This window comes from Hyperolius riggenbachi, chromosome 12 (genome assembly GCF_040937935.1).
Source record: "Hyperolius riggenbachi isolate aHypRig1 chromosome 12, aHypRig1.pri, whole genome shotgun sequence".
Taxonomy (NCBI): Eukaryota; Metazoa; Chordata; class Amphibia; order Anura; family Hyperoliidae; genus Hyperolius; species Hyperolius riggenbachi.
Window position 1 is genome coordinate 139,570,946 of NC_090657.1, and position 12,332 is coordinate 139,583,277.

A 12,332-nucleotide genomic window follows, 5' to 3' on the forward strand; every position below is an offset into this window, starting at 1 on the left:
TCAGGAGTGAATGGACCTTAGAAAAAAAATGTATTTTCTACCAGCCCCCTGCAGTTGGCCTGTGCCCTCGCCGGTACTCTAGGATGCTCCGGTCACCCGCCACGGATCAGTTTAGCTTTCAGCGATGACATCCTCGTTCGTGCACTCGACACCTGGAGCATCCTGCACAGGCGTAGTGGAGATTATCTCGTTGCCGAAAGCAAAACTGATCGGAGCATCCTCGAGTACTGGCGCAGGGACAGGTCGACTGCAGGGGGCCGGTAGAAGCCCCAGGTAACTAAAATTGCATTTTTTGGATCCCTTTAAGGACGGTTTAAGGGTCTGTCTGGTCCAGCCAATCCTATGGCACTGACACTTCAGGATCAAAGCAAAAAGACACAGACGACATATAAATTTAGCGAAGTACAGTTTTTTTAAATCCAGGTTTAATTTTTTTTTTTTACCCATAATTACTCTACTTTTCAGCAAAGGTAAGTAAACCGGATGCACAGACATACACTTTACATGTAGTACCAGTGTACTGGTTAAAGAGAACCCGAGGTGGGTTTGAAGAATATTATCTGCATACAGAGGCTGGATCTGCCTATACAGCCCAGCCTCTGTTGCTATCCCAAACCCCCCTAAGGTCCCCCTGCACTCTGCAATCCCTCATAAATCACAGCCACGCTGCTGACAAACAGCTTGTCAGAGCTGGCTGTGTTTATCTCTATAGTGTCAGTCTGCTGCTCTCCCCGCCTCCTGCAGAACTCCAGTCCCCGCCTGCATCCCTTCCCTCCCTGCTGATTGGAGGGAAGGGACGGGGGCAGGGACTGGAGCTATGCAGGAGGCGGGGGAGCAGCTGAGACTGACACTACAGATGTAAACACAGCCTCAGAGCATGCCTGTGATTTATGAGGGATTGCAGAGTGCAGAGGGACCTTAGGGGGGTTTGGGATAGCAACAGAGGCTGGGCTGTATAGGCAGATCCAGCCTCTGTATGCAGATAACATTCTTTAAACACACCTCGGGTTCTCTTTAAGGGCTCTGCCTCTGACACCAGAAACAATGTTTTTTTCGGCTCTTCCTGTTCAGTAAGCCAGTACCTATTCAATAAGGGGACCTTGGGCAAGACTCCCTAACACTGCTACTGCCTGCTGAGCCTGCCGTAGCACTAAGTCCACCAGGAGAAAATCATTGTTAGTTACCTGGTAACTTTTTGTTTATTAACCTCCAGGACAGGTCCGTAACCCACCCTTATAATTAACATGAAAAAAAAAAAAAATTATATATATATATATATAGATAGATAGATAGATAGATAGATAGATAGATAGATAGATAGATAGATAGATAGATAGATAGTGACACCTCTTTTATGAGTAACAGTTCTTGTTATTGACTGGAGTGGAGGAGGTCAGTTTAAAATTTATTGAGTACTCTATGTGGACGTTTCCTGTTCCTGGGAGGAGCCTATGTCGTCTCAGGGTGGACCTGTCCTGGAGGTTACATATAAATGTTGTGTGTCTTGTCTTAAAACAAAATTATGCTCTGATCAATAATGCAATGTACCTGCAGCGAAAATTTTACCTCACTCCTAAAATACAAGTTTGTCACTGCCATGGTTTACACTACAAAAATTAGTCAACAGCATAAAAAGAAAATTAGAAAGTTCAACTGACGCATAAATTCAGCTTCAGCTGCCACTAAAGGTAGCCATACACTGGTCGATTTGCCATCAGATTCGACCAACAGACAGATCCCTATCTGATCAAATCTGATCAGAGAGGGATCGTATGGCTACCTTTACTGCAAACAGATTGTGAACGGATTTCAGCCTGAAACCGATCACAATCTGTTGTGGTGGTGCTGCCGCCGCCGCTCCCCCCGCCCGCATACATTACCTGCTCCGCTGGTGCGACTGCCCCCGGTCACCGCTCTTCTTCTCCGTCTCCGCTCTGGTCTCCGGCATGCTTCCCTTCTTCCTGTCTGGGGGAAGTTTAAACAGTAGAGCGCCCTCTACTGTTTAAACTTCCTGCCGGGACAGGAAGAAGGGAAGCATGCCGGAGACCAGACCAGAGAGGAGAGACGGAGAAGAGCGGAGACCCGGGAGTCGCGCCGGCGGAGCAGGTAATGTATGCGGCTCTATTGCGTCGGTCGTCGGGCACTCGAACGCCGCTAGCGATGCGCTCTTTACCCGCGGGCGATCGACGGTTATTTTCCGCACGGCGCGATCGACGGGATCGGACGGAATGGATCGAAATTCGGCGTGTAGCGTGAACGATTGGCAGCAGATTCGATCCCAGTGATCGAATCTGCTGTCGAAACGGGCGCAAATCGGGCCAGTGTATAGCCACCTTTAGCTAATCAGCTGGGCTAATTGTTCCAGCATCTAAGTAGCCGATGCACAGTTTACATAAACATCTACAAACAAGTTTAATTTTCTCATCTGCACTCATCAATTGTCCTATTTTTGTCATGTTTGCATAATTATCAGCACTTCAGTAAGGAGGACAGCAATATATGTAGATAATTGGTTGAGAACTGTACACGAAATGGAAACCATTTTAAAGTACATTTTTTATGCAAAGATCAACACGCACACAGTAGCTAGCTGTAAAGGGGGCAATGAGGAAACGTAATGTTTAGGCCCAGTTCACACTGGAAATTAAAAGGAAAATGGGTCCTTGAAAACCGATCTGATTACCAGTCAATTGGATCCGTTTTCACTCTCTTGCCACTTAGCTGATTCAGTTCCGTTTCCCCACATCCCTCCCAGACCCACATGACCAAAGTGGATTTTGCTGTCTAGAACGGTACGTTTCTTTACTAAAGTGAAGAAACATTACGTTTTCTCATTGCCCCATTGCAGTGCTTCAGCTTCTATTCCACTGGGCTCTGCGGTTGCTGCAGAACCTAATTTGCAGTCTGTTCAGCAGATCGTGCAGAACGGATCCATTCTAACACACCAATGTGAACAAATCCATAGGTTAACTTTCGATCCGTTTGCATCAGTTAGGCCCAGTGCACACCGAGCTGTTTTTGGAGCGATCCGCCGGCCGCATCCGCCTGGAAAAATGCTTGGCTAATGTATTGGTTTGAGGTTTTTGCCAAGCCGCAAACGCGCCTCCTGCTGCGCGTTTGCGGTTTGCTAAAAAACCTCAAACCGCCGGTGTGCACCACACATTGAAATACAATAGCCAAGCGTTTTCACTGACTGATGCGGCTGGTGGATCGCATACAAAATGCGCTTGGTGTGCACCCGGACAAATATCTGCTCTCTGCTCCCAAAACCGCTAGCGTTTTGACGATCTGCTAGCGATTTTGGTGTGCACCGGGCCTAAGGCCTGGTGCACACCAGAGGAGTTTTTCTGAGCGTTTTGAGTTTTTAAATCTGCTGCCAATGTTATCCTATGTGTCTGTGCACACTGGAGCAATGAGGTTTTGTAAAAAAACCCATAGCATTACATTGGGAAGAGCTTTTAGAGGTTTCAAAAGCTCTTCCCAATGTAATGCTAAACAAAAAATTGCTTTCCTAAAACAGAAAGAATTTGCGATAATTCAGGTTAGAGTGAGCTCGAGATGTCTCCCAGAGCACCACTGCTGAATATATGCAAATTAACCATTGTACCCTTAGAAGCTAAACACACCTCCAGAACCGCTGGAATGCAATGATGTGTCAGCTTGTTAAATTGTACAGAGCCATAATAATCCAACATGCATACAGACTGTTTCGGATTGTTTGATCCTCATCAGTGCATGGCATGGATTAATTTGGCTCTATGGAGTAGGGCTTGTAAACCGAGAGGTACAGACTAACCAGCAAGCTCATGGTGACCCAGAACTCATTGGAGTGTGTAAGGGACTACAATGGTCCTAAAAGCCCCCTTACTAAGATGTTAAGAAAAACAAAAAATTGCTTTCCTAAAACAGAAAGAATTTGCGATAATTCAGGTTGGAGTGAGCTCGAGATGTCTCCCAGAGCACCACTGCTGAATATATGCAAATTAACCATTGTACCCTTAGAAGCTAAACACACCTCCAGAACCGCTGGAATGCAATGATGTGTCAGCTTGTTAAATTGTACAGAGCCATAATAATCCAACATGCATACAGACTATTTCGGATTGTTTGATCCTCATCAGTGCATGGCATGGATTAGTTTGGCTCTATGGAGTAGGGCTTGTAAACCGAGAGGTACAGACTAACCAGCAAGCTCATGGTGACCCAGAACTCATTGGAGTGTGTAAGGGACTACAATGGTCCTAAAAGCCCCCTTACTAAGATGTTAAGAAAAACAAAAAATTGCTTTCCTAAAACAGAAAGAATTTGCGATAATTCAGGTTGGAGTGAGCTCGAGATGTCTCCCAGAGCACCACTGCTGAATATATGCAAATTAACCATTGTACCCTTAGAAGCTAAACACACCTCCAGAACGTAATGCTATGGGGTTTTTTACAAAACCTCATTGCTCCAGTGTACAAATTGCAAATTAACCATTGTACCCTTAGAAGCTAAACACACCTCCAGAACGTAATGCTATGGGTTTTTTTTACAAAACCTCATTGCTCCAGTGTGCACAGACACATAGGATAACATTAGCAGCAGATTTAAAAACTCAAAACGCTCAGAAAAACTCCTCTGGTGTGCACTAGGCCTTAGGCCCGGTTCACACTTGCGGTGGCCCTCCGGAATCGCCGTGCCGGAGCCGCACCGCCTGCAGAACGGACGCACGGCATAGCAATTAAAGCCTATGCGTCCGTTCACATGGGTCCGTTCTGCAGAACCGGAGCCGGACCGGATCCGGGCCGGATCCGGACTCCGGCCTCCGTTCCAACATGCGCTATTTTTTCATCCGGCCCCTCCGGCAGCCGTATCCGGGGCGGAGCCGGACTGCACCATCCGGCCAATACAAACAAATGGGAACCGGAGGCCGCACAACACACTGGCTGAGAAATCCGGATGTTCTACCCCACTTCCTATGCGGATTTTTGCGGCAATATTGGCTGGGGACACATGGGCAAGCATTTTGGAGTGGAGCAGCACGAGCTGGAGATGTTGGCAGGATGTTGGCAGCATGTCGGAGGTGGAGGTGAGTGCTAAACAGCAGAGGGCCTGATTCCACAGGTCCCCCTTCTGCTGACCTCCCAGACCCCAACATTTTTTTTTTTTTTTTTTTTACGTTAACTTTGCCAAACGGATCCGGATCGCATCCTGATTACCACCTGATGCAACCGGATCGGATCCGGATCAGAACCGTACGGTTCCGATCCGGATCCGGTCAGGTCATCCGGTCCGTTTGGCAAACAACCGCTAATGTGAACCGGGCCTTAGGCTCCGCAAACAGACCATTTTTTCCTGCAAGTGTGAACCAGGCCTTAGTGGCAACTTATATTGCACATACTGGGTTTGGTACAGAGGTATAAAATTTAACAAATAAAGCAAAATAGAATAGCTTTCAAGAACACTATCAGAGTTAAGATACTTAACACCCTGAAAACTGCTTAAAATATATACATATATTTAATCTTCAATTGGAATCTACTATTGTAACCACTATATAACAAAAAATACAAATATTAATATTCAAAATTAAGTCTATTTTAAATTCAACTAATGTTCAAAGCCAGAGAATGTTCAGAACCTGAGACAGTTCTATCGTGGACAGTTGACAAAATCACATTCAACAGTTATACTGGTCAAATACTAGACAGTACTGACTTCTAAAAGTAACTGCATCCATGCAAAACTAAAGCACTATCAATATTTAATGAATATATGTGATTGCATCAAGTGTAATACAATTATTGATTGGACATTAATAAAGTTTTTACTCAGAAGAGGTTGGGCATTTTCATCAACAGTGTGGCAAGGAAGCGACGGCTATAAAGTTATATTCCTCATCAAGTTGTACAAAGCTAGCAGGCCAGTAATTTATTCAATTTCCAATCAGATTACTTCTGAAACCTGGTTGAAAGGTGTATCAATCACTATTCCCCAAACTATTTTTTGAAGAGTTGTTTAGGGGTGGAAGGTAGTAGTTCCTCCGTTCAGTAGAGTCCCAGGAAACTATATGCAATCCCTTCTGTTGGCAAGGGGTTTCTCCAAGCACAATTTCCTCCCATACCCCAAAAATATGTTGACCAAATCTTGAATAGGAACACTAGGTTTTGAGTCCTGCTGAGGGATTATTAGTGACATGACTAATACCATGTACTCTACAAAACATTACAGTAACATTAAATAAACATTGGGCTCTATTCACAATCACACATGCGGTAAGAGATTTTTTACCGCTATATTACCACCAGTGATAATTTCCGCATTCTTTCCACATTCCCTAAAAATGTTCTGCGTGTTTCCTGCATGCGGGAACAATGCATAAAATAATTTGGGAAACATGCGTAATTACATATTAAACATGTGGAAACCATGCGTAAAAAAGTGGCATAAAAAAAAACTTGTCCAAAAAAATAATTAAATAAATAAATTAAAGTCCAGCAAACATGGCACTCAAGGCTCCAGACTCCATTTAAGTCAATGGGAAGCGAAATATATCACCAAGTACTAGTAAGTGATTAAAGGGGGAAAAAAAACAATTCAGTAAAGTCAGAAATAAGGCACCCCTTTTTTTTGTGAATTTTGATTATTTTTTTTTTTTTTGCGGGAATTACCAACTTCTACGGACCTTTACGCATGCGGGTAAACAATACGTACAATTTTACACATGCGGTAAATAATCATGCGTAAATATTTGTGAATGTCAAGATGGTCTTTATTCAGTCGGGAATTTACCGCAAGTGCATTTCCGCATGCGGAAAATGATTGTGAATAGAGCCCAATGTGCTGTGTTTTGGTTCTTTCATTGTATTGGTATAATACAGATACTGTAGTTTGAGATGTATGTTGCCAACACAACTTCCTATTCTTTCACCTGATAATATAAGGATGAAAAAAATAGATTTCATGAGCTACACACACTCCTGCATCCCTTACTGCTGTATGACGATCGGCACAAGTCTACAGCGTTGGTTATGCTGTCACTATCAATACTGGAATACCCTGAATTAGAGGGCTTCATCACTCTGACATCCAAGAGGAGCCACAATGAGGATTCCTCTATAGAAGCACACGGTGCCTGGGGGTCCCTATGCATGAGACAGAGCTGGTCACACTACATACATGCACAGATCACTACATATATGCACAGATCACATTCACTCATTGATTGGGAGCCAATGTCAGGCAGCAGTGATTAGATAGATATAGATAGATAGATAGATAGATAGATAGATAGATAGATATTTACTATGTATAGCATACACTGTATCCCCACCCCCTAACAGATGACCCGACCGATGCTCACCTTGCTGTGACCCACAAGGGGGTATCCCTTAGCGCTCTAATCCCCGGGGACCCCCCTCGTACAGAGGGGGGTGATGGCTGTGTTCTGGAGTTCAGTGCCTCACAGGCTCCCCAATACTTTCCAATACAGCCGTGATGCTCCGGCCCGGGAAGTTTGAGCCTCTCCTTGGATTGAGGTTCACGCCCGGCCGGCGGCGACTCCCTCCTCCCCCCTGACTGCGTTCAGCCCGCCCATAGAGGCGGGGAGCGGTCAGTGCACGCCCCCATGCGTGTGACTCAAGCTGGAAGCCGCTGCCTTGTGTGTAACTCATCTTGTGAACCCCGCCCCCTTGCTGTGTCTCTATCCTTCTGTTCCCAGAGGTGATGGGTAGAAGAATTACATTGTTCCCATGCTGCCCGCACACACCCCATTGTATGTCAGATCATGCAGGCCCGCTGCCTGTGACTGTGTCCTCTCTGTCCCTGCCTGCATCTCAGCACCATGCACTCCACTACCTGTGTCCCCTCTGTCCCTGCATCTCAGCACCATGCACCCCACTACTTGTGTCCTCTCTGTCCCTACATCTAACTGCATGTTCCCCACTGCCTGTTTCCTCACTGTGCCTGCATCTCAGCCCCATGCACCACGGCGGATGTCCTCCTTGCATCCCTCCACTGGCTTCCTATCCAGTCCAGAATCAGATTCAAGATACTGTGTCTGACCTACAAATCTGTCCACAAAACCTGTCCAACCTACATTTTCCGATCTTACTCAGAGGTACACACCTAGCCGCTCACTCCACTCTTCCAATGAAGTTCGCCTAACCGCCCCCTGCATCACCCAGTCCCATGCACGCCTCCAGGACTTCTCAAGAGCTGCTCCAACACTATGGAACTCCCTACCTCCACCCATTAGGGCAGACCCATCCTTCAACATCTTCAAGAAGGCCCTCAAAACTCACCTTTTCACTCTGGCCTACTACTCATCACAAGTGCTCTAAACCCACAGCTGAACTCTGGTCCCCTACCTTTCGTGTCCTTACCTCTCCCTCGATTGTAAGCCTTTGAGCAGGGTCCTCCTCCTTTTGTGTCCTACCTGATCACGCACCTCCATTACTGTGAACCCATGCTATGCATCTGAGTGAACCTAACTTGCCTAATCTCCATGCTCCCCTCCAGTGACTAAGCATTACCTTGTACTCATACTGTGCTGCATGATCTGGCCTTTCTTGTATTCCTGTATTGTCATTTTGCTGTATGTCACCCCTAAATATTGTCTGTAACCTAAACTAATGTCCAGCGCTGTGTAATATGTTGGCGCTTTATAAATACAATAAATAAATTCACCCCACTACCTGTGTCCCTTCTGTCCCTGCATCTGACTGCATGCACCCCACTACCTGTGTCCCCTCTGTCCCTGCATCTGACTGCATGCACTCTACTGCCTGTGTCCCCTCTGTCCCTGGATCTGACTTAATGCACACCACTGCCTGTGTCCTCTCTGTCCCTGCATCTCAGCACCATGCACCCCACTACATGTGTCCCTTCTGTCCCTGCATCTGACTGCATGCACCCCATTACCTGTGTCCCTCTGTCCCTGCATCTGACTTAATGCAGCCCACTGCCTGAGTCCTCTCTGTACTTGCATCTGACTGCATGCACCCCACTGCCTGTGTCCCCTGCATTTCACTACATGCACATTCACTGTCTTTGTCCCCCTCTATCCCAGCATTTCACAGCATGCACCCCTGCCTGTGTCCTCTCTCCCCTTCATCTCACAGCATGCACCCCCTGCCTGTGTCACCTCTGTTCCTGCATCTGACTGCATGCACCCTACTGCTCGTTTCCCCTCTGTCCCTGCATCTGACTGCATGCACCCCACTGCCATGTCCTTTCTGTCCTCTGCATCTCACAGCAGGCACCCCACTGCACTGCCTGTGTCCACTCTGTCACTGCATGCACCCCCACTGCCTCTGTCCCTGCATCTCACAGCATGCACCTCACTGCCTCTGTCCCTGCATCTCACTGCATGCACATTCACTGTCAGTGTCCCCTTTTTCCCTGCATCTCACAGCATGCACCCCCTGTCTGTGTCCTCTCTCTCCTACATCTCAATGCATGCACCCCTCTGCCCTCTCCCCTGCATCTCACCCCCAGCATGCACCCCCATTACCTGTGTCCCATGCATCTCAAACCATGCACCCCACTGCTTATGTCCTATCCACTGCATATTGCAGTATGCACCCCCTCCTCCTCTCTCCCCTGCATCTCACAGCATGCACCCTCTCTCTCCTGCATCTCACTGCATGCACCCAATTATCTGTGTCCCCTCTGTCCCTGCATTTGACTACTTGTGCCCCACTGCCTGTCTGTGTCCCCTTCGCCTTACAGGATGCACCAATGCACCACACTGCCTGTGTCCCCTCTGTCCACTGTGTCTCACAGCATGCACCCCACTGCCTGTGTCCTCTCCCCTGCATCTCACCCCCAGCATGCACCCCCATTACCTGTGTCCCATGCATCTCAAACAATGCACCCCACTGCTTATGTCCTATCCACTGCATATTGCAGTATGCACCCCCCTCCTCCTCTCTCCCCTGCATCTCACAGCATGCACCCTCTCTCTCCTGCATCTCACTGCATGTATCCAATTATCTGTGTCCTCTCTGTCCCTGCATTTGACTACTTGTGCCCCACTGCCTATCTGTGTCCCCTTTGCCTTACAGAATGCACCAATGCACCACACTGCCTGTGTCCCCTCTGTCCACTGTGTCTCACAGCATGCACCCCACTGCCTGTGTCCTCTCCCCTGCATTTCACCCCATTACCTGTGTCCCATGCATCTCAAAGCATGCACCCCACTGCTTATGTCCTATCCACTGCATATTGAAGTATGCAACCCCCTCCTCCTCTCTCCCCTGAATCTCACAGCATGCACTCCCATTGCCTGTGTCCTCTCTCTCCTGCATCTCACAGCATGCACCCAATTAGATCCCCTCTGTCCCTGCATCTGACTACTTGTGCCCCACTGCCTGTGTGTCCCCTCTGTCCCTGCATCTGACTGCATGCACCCCACTGCCTGTGTCCCGTCTGTCCACTGTGTCTCACAGCATAGCCATGTGAATTTGAGCTTTCTCCTGGAGACCTGGTCTGGGTCTCCACCTGTAACATTACATTGCGTCAGCCTTCAGCTAAGTTGGGGCCTAAGTGTATCGGACCTTATCCTATTCAGGAAAAGATCCTGTGGTTTATCGGGTGACATTGCCTCAAACCATTAAAGGGGTTTATTCCTTCCATGTCTCACTGTTGAAACCTGCTGCCAACATATTGTCATCTGCAGATCCACCACCTCCTATTGAAGTGGACAGACAACCTGAATATGAGATAGAGAAAATTCTTGATTCTAGAAAAATCCGCAATTCATTACAGTATTTGATAGATTGGAAGGGATATGGTCCTGAGGAGAAATGTTGGGTTCCTGCCCGTCAGGTCCATGCTGACCAGTTGGTTCATGAATTTCATCGTGATCATCCTGATAAGACCTGATGGAGAGTGTTCGGAGACCACTCCTCCTTCCGCGTTTTCAGCCTTGGATGGCGTTTCCGACACAGCTGCGGCAGTGAGTCAATGCGTGCGCTTGTGCAGTATGGCTAGTTGCACGCGCGCGAGACAGAGTCCTGTCGGACTCAAAGCGCTTGCGAGGCAGCCACTAGAGCGCACTCAGTAGGCAGTAACGAGACTTGCCCAAAAAACTCCTTACTGAAATAGGTGCTGGCTTACTGAACAGGCAGAGCCGAGATTTGAACCCAGGTCTCCTGTGTCAGAGGCAGAGCCCTTAACCATTACACTATCCGGCCATTACAGCGCCACTGCCATAGAGCCTTCCCGGTCCTCTCCATGAGATCAGTCCACCGTCACCCTTGTTGAAGTTATTTCGACCTGTTCGACCAACTGGTCGAATATGCCTTCAGTAGTCCTTGGAATCCTCTGAAGATGAGGGGCTCCATAATGCGTGAGCATTCACATGTGCAGTATGGAGCCATGCATCTTTGGAAGCACTTGGAGACATGAGTGCTTCTGAAGCCTTTCGAGGACTTCCAAAGGCACAGACCTTCACAGGGGGCAGCAGTGAACGTGACGAGATATGATGAGATAGACTTGTATTTACAGTGCCACGGCCAAGCATACAAATCCCCACCCTTTGTAATGGTGATTGTAAGGGCCCATACCCAACCAAAATTTTTCCAATGGTCTGCGATTTTTCAAGCGACAAGTGTACAGGTGCGCCAAGATACTGACACTCATCCCAAGGCACACCCACAGACCTGATGAAGCGGCTGTAGCCGAGAAACGCGTTGTCATTTGTGCCCTAATAAAATTTAAAGAAGTATTTACTACTACCTTACGTGTGAGATTCACTACTATAAGGTAGGAATAAGAGAACTTTACTTCCTATTATCATATTACCTACTACTGATATATGTCCATGGGCGCCTCCTACTTTTCCTGAGTCTCTGCCACCCCTGAATAGGGGAGTGTACACCTGGAAGTCTTCCAAGTAACCAATCTTTTAACCTGGAGTTGCGACCTAACTTACTATCAGAAGCAAGGCAGAGTGAGGACGGTACTTCCTCACATGCGAGAAAGGTGGTTGCTTTCTATAGCAACCTAATCTTGTGAGTATAACTCTGTTTCACATACATATCCTGGTGTCCCTTTGATAATACACCAGATCGGTCTCCCGGTCTCCCTGTGTCTTTTTTGTTTTTCACAAAAATCAGCGTAACCTCAACCTACACTTGTGCATACTGCTAGGAGGGCCATGTGCATAGTGCACAACAGAGCTCTAGTATTACTCACCTCCCTGGGATACAGCTGTAGCAGCCCGTCTTCTCTGTGTCCTCCCCGGGGTCCCATCACTATGCCGAGATCGCCATCTGTCACATGACTATAGAGAGCAATCTCAGCCGAGATGCAGCGCAACCCGCAGGACAGGAGGAAGATTAGTAGCA

At 47.5% G+C, this 12,332-nt stretch overlaps 1 protein-coding gene across 2 annotated transcripts in view; it reads right to left on the bottom strand.

Moving 5' to 3' along the window:
* LOC137541592 (tyrosine-protein kinase Src-2) overlaps positions 1-7,540 on the bottom strand; it is a 99,516-nt gene extending 91,976 nt beyond the window's left edge. For both annotated transcript variants that reach the window (XM_068262976.1, XM_068262975.1), the window contains exon 1: positions 7,343-7,540. The gene's annotated coding sequence lies outside the window, so the exon portion shown is untranslated. The remainder of the gene's footprint in view (positions 1-7,342) is intronic.
* Between the last annotated feature and the right edge of the window lie 4,792 nt (positions 7,541-12,332).